Here is a 9,738-nt window from a genome sequence, read left to right as displayed (position 1 = left end):
CTGCAAAAAAGAAAATTGAAATATTGGCAGCAGTGAAGGAAAGATTTAAATATACATGTAATGTAATACTAATATTTTAATATATTAGAAAGAAATGATAAGTTAAATAAAAACGTAACAAATACAAATATTTTAATATACATTAAATATAAATGTTTTAATTTAAATTTGAAATCATGTGTATAATTACTTGTTTAACATAAATATTATAATATTTTTTTGTTTTATAGAAGTGTGTGAAGCCCAGTGGAAGAGCGTGTCCTTCTTTTGCTCTTTATTAGACAAAATACATTTAAGAAAATAAAATTCTAAGAAAATAAAATAAAGGCCGTCACCATGGTAGTGTGAACGATCAGTAACAAATCTCCATTTACGAAACGTTTTGGAATAACTGTTGAACTCGGTGTTTGACCTTGAAAATAACTCTCACAGGGAATCCAGGTAAATTTGTTTTTATAGTAACATAACAAGCTACAATTTATTAAATTTAATAAAAATAAAAAAAATGACTTAATTGAATCATTACTGTACTAGACTTTATTTTATATGTGATTCATTATTTATGTATAATATTATAAATTTGATATAAATTTTAAAAAAATACTATCGACACTTCGGCCAAATTTGAGCATGATCCGCTCACGCGCGCGCTATCGTCCGTCGCCTAGATTGCGCAATCCCACACCGTCGTCGATAGTAAACAACGCGCTCGCGTACTACGAGCGCGGAACTGCGTTCGCCGTCTGTCGCATGCGTCCTTACGCGATTCATATCCCTCGCGACGCACGATTGGTTGGTATAGTCACGTGGACAAGCCGCAGCGCTGCGATTGGCGCGAGCCGTCGCCGGCCACGTGAGCGGACACTCGCGCGAGCCGTCGCCGCGCACGGACGCGCGTCGCGAGCGCCAGCTGCGGCGGCGCGCCCCCAACCTGGCCAGGCCTCCGCCCCCGCGGCCGGTGAGACTACGCCGAACGTTCGAAACCCGCGACGCGCCGCGATTTGATTCGGCGATTTCGTCCAAGATTCGAATCGCGCTTCCTTTGTTCGGCCGGGGACGCACCTGACGCCCGATATTGCGTTGCGCAACGGCGCCCCCGGCCGGCGCGCTCTTATGTTATTCGGTTATGGTCTTTCGGTCGGCCGTAATCGCGGGACAGGGGAGGAGGGGGATCGGGAGCTCACGTGCCGCTACCCCCCTCGCCCCGCACGTCCGCGACGCCGCCGACCCGCGACTGCGCGAGAGTCGAATTGCGCGATTTGCGAAACGTCAAACGATAAATGTGTGAGTATGTGTGCGACACGTGCTGCCAATTCGCAACACTGTATTTGTGTACAAGGTGCGACTTAAAAGTTCGACGACTGTCGTGTAGATTGATAATAATGAATCGATCGCGTTTATCGTTCGTTTCCCAAATTGCGCTATTGCAGGGTTACCATTATAATTCGATTATTCGCCCGATTTTCAACTATATGAATATTTTGAATAATTGCTCGAATATTCGTGAATATTTGTTTATACGATTTCAAATAAAACTGAAAAAATCGTATTTGAGTTAAAATCATATTCACTGCGTCTCATTAGTTTATGTAAACACTACATACACTGAAAATACAATAATTTCCTTTGAAAAATTCAAATCATAGAACAATCTGTCAAAAATCAAACGTTCAATTACATACTCTTATTTGATTTTACTGAAAAAATAATTTTTCTGTGGCGTTTTTTTTTAAATGTAGCAACACTGATATAGAACCTAAGCAATAAAAAACATGATTTTTAACATGAGGGGTTGTAATTTTATATATATAAATTTTGCTCCACCCTGGAAAAAGCTAAAATAATAATTTAAGCATTTTATTTTTTACGCCCGTACTGGACAGTAATCCACACCACATTGTGTTATGCATCTTATAAAATTCAAAAATTTTAACGATTGTGAAAGTAATTAACGATTATAATTAACCTATATTTAATTTTTAATTAAATAATATTTTACATAAAATTAATCGATTTTTTGTACTAATTGGTTTAATAAATTTAGTACTTGTTAGTAATATAATAAATTAAGTACTTGTTAATTATATCGGCACCACGCTCAGAAACCAGGTTGTTATGAACATCATCTCTGGCAACATCGGTTAAAAATAGCAATTAACCGTTTATCAGTGTCATCGATAACACTGAATAACAAACAACGACACTGATGATAAACGGTTAATTGCGATTTTTAACTGTTGTTTTGGGAATAAACACGCGCACGGCGATAGAAAACGAAGTTTTACATTTTTAAACGTATTTATGTAGCAAAACATTGTTGGCCACTTTCGCAAATGTTAGAGCCATAGGCCAGAGATATGTTTATAACAATTAACAACTACTTAAATTAATATTGGTTTATATCGAGAAAGATATTACGAATATATTCGAATACTTCATTATTTTTTTATTCAATATTCGAATAGTTGAAAACTACGAATAATTGAGAGCCCTAGATACTATGCTCCAAAACGTATGCAGAACACAGAAAAAATATCTTTTCGAAATGAAAATTTCACAAGAAAGAAACGCTCATTTTACTGAAAAGTTCTAATTAGGATTTATACTTTTACTTATTGGACTTCCAATCACCAATCTTTATACTTTCTAGTATCTGCAGTCGCTTCTATTTCCTCTGTATTTTTTCCTGCAATGCATCTGTTCAAGTCTCGCTTTTAAGTTGCTTGTACTAATATAAGTCCATGATTAGCGTGTTTCAATCACGTTGGAGTCACCACTGTTGGGTATATGTGTGATTAGGGCATGAAAAATCACCGTAAAATAGCATTACCGGTAGTTATGAAGGTGTCAAAGAGTAAATATTATGACTAATACAAACTAAATATTACATATGGATATTTTTTACGCAGAGATTACTTATTACAATTTGCATAACGTTATATATTATACATATGCACATATAATATTATTTATTATGATATAAAAAAAATAATTGAAGTAAAAAAAAAACATTTTAATAAAAATAACAAATGATCATTTATTTTACACAATGCTAAGAAAGTCAGCCAATATACATATGAATATATAAAAGTTTATACATACATATGTACATATTTAATATTAGGTACTTGTTAGTTAGCACAACGCCACGCTCAAAAACCATCAGTTGTTACTCCCCACTGCGTTAGGTTCGGTTTGGCAACTGTCAAATTTGGGTGTGGCGCCGTACTAACTAACAAGTACTTAATATTTAAAACGTTATTTTTTCAATCTAATTGTAAGGCGTAAGCCCATTGCGTTACAGTGGGGTAAATCTGTACAAACAGAGTAAGTCAATCAGACATAATAAATACCTGCAAGTAACTAGATATTTAAACTACCAGACTGAAAGTCTGGAATTCGGTGATATCAATATATAATTATTTATACATTATGTATCATAATTTATAATCAATAAATGTCATTTTGCAGCTAGGTCCATTTTTTATAATAAATAAAGGTGTTCATAACAATCTGGTTTCTCAGCTTGGCGCCAACATAATTAACAAATTCCGTGTATTTTTTTAAATAAAAATTCGAGTCTACTGCTGAGGCTCAAACCCGCGGCCTCTGTGTAATCAAACAGGACCTTACGTAATACGACGTGAAATAATTCTCTTTCAGAAGAGGAATTAAAATGAACCGTTGAAAACATAACATGTTGAATGTGTCGTCGTTTAGACTGGCTCTTATATTAGTGCAGATTGCCCCTGCCGCAGAAAAAGCTTTTTCTGATTCCTTACCAGCTTAGCCAGCTCCAAATATTTTCCTCGGCCTTTTTTCCATCAAAATATATATCATTTCTCTTCTTCTTGTTTTCGTTTTTTTTTCTAAATCTTGCGTATTGTTAGCGGCTTTACATTTCGATAAACAATTCATTCAATGATATTTCAGTAACTGACTAATGTAATGACCAGTTACAGAAGCTTTCGTTCAATGATACTTCAGTAACTGGTCATTCAGCTGTATTGATAATTTACCGAAATTACCGGTAACTAGAAATGTATTTACCAGTGATTTGGTAATGTAATTTAGCCATATTTACTGGTAAATTGGTTTACCGAAAACCGTTAATGCATGCGCTATGTGTGATATACCGATGAGACGCAATTCCACCCTTTTCAATTCACAACATTGTGATTAATACTTTGAGTCAGGGGTCTGGGGTCTGTTTCTGTTGCCTCGTGCTCTAGCGACGGCTAATCGAGTGGAGAATAGCAATCGCCGAAATTTAAGCGTCAGGATTGTTATAAATGCACTAATACATGAACTCCTAAAATCGTTTTTATACGGGATTTGAGTTACATTAAAAAATGTTCGTTGCCACTTACACATAAGTGTTCCCACTGACGATACGACTTTAAAATTTGGCGAAACATTAAAAACAAAATATGTCCAATAGAAGAGCGCAAAGAAATCTTACTTTTCAGATGTTAAGGATTCACGACAAATTCTACATAGTCATGCCGTCACTTTTGTAGTGTGAACGATCATTGACTTGCTCACTTTTGCCCTCTCCCCTGGAAAAAGCTGAATTGACGTCCCTGTCAATTAAATCAGAAATTCTCAGGTTATCCTTCGAAGAAAATCTAAAAAACGGTCGAATGTATCCAAAAATATCTTTTAAAATATATAATTTCAATGAAATCGTATCGGAATACATTTTCACCGGTAGATATATATTTTTAACCCATACGTCACGGTGCCTCGAAATGAAAAATGACATCCGATGGGGTCGCTCAACTCCCCCAAACATTTCAAGTCAAAATATTGATGAATTCTTCATCAAATATATTTAAAAATGGATAATTCTAAGTATAAAATTTGTTATTCATGATAAGCTTCATCATCTGGTCAATATTTAGGATTTTTTAATTAATCATTACGACGCAAAAAGCGACGACGTAAACGCCGAGATTTCGCTGCAGACTGGCTTTGCAGGTATACGAATGACCGCCGCGCGCTCGGTACATAAAACTACGGAGTAACCCAAAAAAATAAACAAGTATTTGATTTATTTATTATTTCAATTTTTGAAATAAAAAATTGTTGCAACATTTATGTTGTTATTATACAAAAAAGTCAATATATAAATACTATTTTAAAATTAAAATATAAATTTGAAAAAATAAAACACATTTATTTTATAAACACAAAAAAATTCTAGTGTAACACTAAAAAATATGTTTATCTTATACATATATATATATTAACATTTTATATTAATTTCAAATTTGTAAAAACTTTTTTCAAGCACACCTTTCTTTCGGATTGTGATATTTTGTGCAAATGATTATCTATAAAAGTGAGAAATGACATTTTTGCTAATACGAGTTTATTGATATATAATTCAATTGCAATCAAATATTCACTCACCATTGTAATTTTCTCCACCGTAATGGGAATCTTCCAGGCAAACTGAATTCTTATCCATAAGTTTTTATGTGTATCGTGCTAATAATTTAAAAATAATAACTCGAAAAAATTCTCATTTTCTAAAAAAATGTGTCATTTCTGAGATTCGGTACTTCCAGTGAGCCAGTAATATCTGACGGGAGATAATATTTACTCAAAAAAATATGTTATGATTTCCTTATAACAGGATAGAAAAAAATACAATATAATCTTACTAATCTGACAATCTTTAAATTCTCAGTAATCCAATATTATCTAATGGTTAATGGTAAGATAAATTTTTAGTGTTTTGTACTTTTTATATATGTACATCGTATTTTTTATTTTCTGTAATTTGACTTCATTTCTAAATAAACTCTTTTACATTGGCATTCGTGTCCTTGCCAACAGTTAGAGGGCGAAATATTTCTCTGATTGCGGCTATAAAAATTGAAGGAATTGGCTAGAGAATCATTCAAATCGATTAAATTTGGTGGACGTTATGCATGTATATGTACACGAGTATGTAGCCACAGTTACTTTGGCAAATTGTAATAAATATTATATGAATACATATAAGAAATAACCTGCAGCTGCTCGGAAAAATAAACTATAAATTGTGATTATGTACACGTGAGTACAATAAAATGCATTTATTAAAAAATATCCTCTCTGGTCAAACGATCATCAAATCTGAGCATCGAAAATCTATCTCTAGTCATGGCCGCTGAATAAAAATATTGTTTGAACAGTTCGCTTGTTGTCCATAATTCTTTGAACTGTAATTTACCCCCATTCAATCCTCCAGAAGATAATAGGATGCCTATAAACGCTTCAACTTCGATACGATTTACGGGAGAAATGTCTTTTTTGAAATGTATTATCAATATCGATATCGCTATCGTATTTGCTACTACTCTCGTCAGAATCTTGCAAAATTCTTAGCAACTCTTCGTCAGTTACAAGCCGATCAGCCATTTTACAATTTCAAAAGTAACGTGAGAAATAAAATAACAATAACGATCGAATTTGGCGGTTCAATTCGTACTGTATGTTTTTTTGGGGAACGGTGTAGTTTGCGATAAAGCGTTGAAAGAACCGCGTGGAGGGGGCGCCGCGCGAAATTCTTAGAAGGCGAATTTCTCTAAAAACTGACTCAGGTATACAAATCACGCGGCGACAGTAGCGATTAGAGTTGATTTTATTTTTTTCTCGCGATTGGAGATAATAAAGTACAATGATTATTTTTAATATTAATTCTTTAAACTATTTTTGACAAATACAAAAAGTTTGCGACAAATAGGATTTATATTAAATAAGTTATTTGAGAAAAACCAAAAAGTTGGGGGAGTCAATAGACCCCACAGGCACGGAAGGGTTAACAGTGAAACTATAATTTATCTGGCAGGTGCTGGTAAAATTATATGATTTCAACTTTTTCATACATTTAGTAGTACATATAATATATACATTTACATACTTATCATTTTTTATTTACACGTGATAAATATCAGTGAAGCTATATTTTCTCTAGTGAAGTCTATTTGACAGTTGCGAAACGTCCATTTTCAAACCGAATGAAAGTTCTAAAACTATAATTAGTTTTTCGCAACTGATGGAACAAAATTCAAGAAAAGCCAATTCTTCAGGCTTTGCTATATAAACTTAAACACAATAAAATATAACACATATCAATACATTGATTTCTTTTAATATAAATGGTGTTTTTTTAAATTTATGGAACTTTAAAATGAAATAAAACACATAAATTGTGGTATTGGCTTTATTGGAAAGATAATTTTATGCCAGCTGGGGCCGTATATCGGCAATAACGCGGCGAATGTTGGCTTCCAAGTCGTCCATCGTCTGATTTATCGGCGTAGACTAGCGACTTCACATATTCCTACAGAAAATAATCCAACAGTGTTAAATCACACGCTGTTGGAGGCCAATTCAAAGGTCCATTGCGCGAAATTATACGCTGATCGAATTTTTTCTTCAATAAATTGATTTTATCGCGCATGTTGCGTGCGTCCTGTTGCAACTAAAGCTCTTCCACATTAATGCCATTCAATCAAAGAACGAAAAAGTAATATGGTAATCATGGATCTATAGCGCTCTCTATTGACTGTAACGTTCTGACCAGCATATTTTTTGATGAAATATGAACCAATGATTTCACCAGCCCATAAAGCACACCTTACAGTGACTTTTTATGGATGTAACGGCGTCTCAATAATATTCTTCACTCCAAATGCGTAGCCATTCAATCATAAATGAACCTCATAGCTGAACAAAATTGTGTGGTGAAAATGAGGATCAAGAGCAATCTTGTTTTCGGCCCGTTCAACTGAACGTACGACGCACACGATGGTCAAGCGGCTTCTTGTAATCTTGTTAACAAAGATCTTTCTGCAAAATTTTCCATAAAGTGGATGGACACCGTTCTAATTTCTGTGCACATTCGAGTCCTCCGCAATACTACACTCCACAGCAGAAACAAATTCTTCGGTGTACACTGTACGTCGTCTCGATGCGTATTGTCAATTAGAGTATGCGTGGTGCGAAAACGATCCATGGTTATTCGAATTACTTGCTCGGATGGACGTTTATGTGACCGTAAAATGGACATAGCTCACTGTAAGTTTCGCGAACTAAACCGCGATTTAGCAAGCGTTGTTCTGGCGTAAGTCTATTCGTAGTGAAATGGCAAACCAAACTGAGCTCAAATCAGCTGTCAAATTGGCTGTCGCCAAAGAAGTGCTGCCAATTAGAAAAACAAAACTCTAAAAAAAACACCTTTATGTAAAATATTCTCTATGAACTGAAATAGCTCATTATTAATGAATTTTCAATACCTTGTGTGTGCGGCCTAGCTCGATTTTCATTCGTGAGACTAAGAAAATCTAGGTAAACCTAATCTGTGATGATCAGAATTATAATTATATAATAATTACAATTCCGATATAGGTCCATATAGGATTTGAACCCTGGTCTTTCAGGTCAATAGTCAGACTTAAACCACTCGTGCTGATTTTCAATTTCTTTACCCCCAAAAATGTAATTTCTACTATTTTGGAATAATTTACTCCACTGGCTTAGAGGTTTGAAGTTATAAGGTTTATTATCGGTTAGATTTTTTATCCTACTATTCACGTTAGACATATTAGTAAATATATTGGATAGGCATAATTCAACTCGTGTTTATTTTGTTAATTTATATTTACCTGTTGCGCTCTCGTCGATTACATTATATTATGTAGTTCGTTTTTATACCTAGGTCGATCGAAATCGAACGCTTGGTTTGTTGTTTGTTGCGTGCGCCTAGCTAAATTATTACGAAACCGCACATGGGGCCGCAACTGTACGCGAACCTAAACACAATTTTATTAAATTTGACGCATCGCTCCCGAGCAACTTGGCATGGATTCAAAAAATGTGCGAATTTAATTCTCCGAAGCGGTTGTGCAACAACAACATTGTGCACGACTTAAAAGTTATAAAAGGGTGAAGAAATAAGATGGCATGCATAATCTATCCCTGTCTCTCTCTCTGTATGGCTCGATCTCTCGCGTGATGCATGACAATCAATTTTAAATTGTTATATCTAGATGGAATCCAACTAGAAGTACACACCTGTGAAAGCCCAGCTTCCCCTATATTATTTGCTTTATATGCTATAATACGAGTCTAACTTATGTATTAAGCCTTAACCCTATTGGTATTCTTTTAAGTTGAAGATATTGGTAACATGTTCCTATCTTTACTTCTCACTCTTACGCACTCATCTCGCACAAGAAGTTGTGTACTTTTTGCAGCGTTGCGTAAGCAGCGTGCTGTACTTGCAAAAAATCGTTTCTCAACACCGAATCTCGCATAGCTCGTTCGACTGGTCCGGCGGTGGCGCTTTCCGTGGAGTTTTTCCAAAGCGGAACGTTGCGGCGCCACGCTGAGGCCAAAAAACTCGACTCGAGAAATGTGAAAATGCTAGCTAGCGGTAAATATAGAAAGTGGCGCCCGCGAGCGCACGACGACGCGTTCTCCACGCGGCCTTTTGCGTAAACTCGCCTGACCCTTCCTCGACTGGATCGGATGACCCAAGGCAAATTGGAACGCGAGCACCCGACCTCCTACTCTCGGCAGCGACGGCTCCAATCTGCATCTCAGACCGGCTCCAGACACCTGCCATGTGTTATGTTATTCCTGTACTCGCCTTAAAAGGTTGGATTAAACCGAATTGAAGCAATTGAATTCCTCGAAGAGGCTAACCCCCATGATATGATAATAACGAGGATAATTTTAATG

At 35.4% G+C, this 9,738-nt stretch overlaps 1 protein-coding gene across 3 annotated transcripts in view; it reads left to right on the top strand.

Annotated features, from left to right (window-relative positions):
* Window positions 1–823: 823 nt before the first annotated feature.
* LOC148229506 (uncharacterized) overlaps window positions 824–9,738 on the top strand; it is a 70,373-nt gene continuing 61,458 nt past the window's right edge. For all 3 annotated transcript variants that reach the window (XM_088198355.1, XM_088198356.1, XM_088198354.1), the window contains exon 1: window positions 824–958. The gene's annotated coding sequence lies outside the window, so the exon portion shown is untranslated. The remainder of the gene's footprint in view (window positions 959–9,738) is intronic.

This window comes from Plectrocnemia conspersa, unplaced genomic scaffold, assembly GCF_051122295.1.
Source record: "Plectrocnemia conspersa isolate PC_06_02 unplaced genomic scaffold, ASM5112229v1 ptg000011l, whole genome shotgun sequence".
NCBI classification, from domain to species: domain Eukaryota; kingdom Metazoa; phylum Arthropoda; class Insecta; order Trichoptera; family Polycentropodidae; genus Plectrocnemia; species Plectrocnemia conspersa.
Note: the sequence above shows the minus strand (reverse complement) of the source record. Positions and strands in the feature narration are given on the sequence as shown.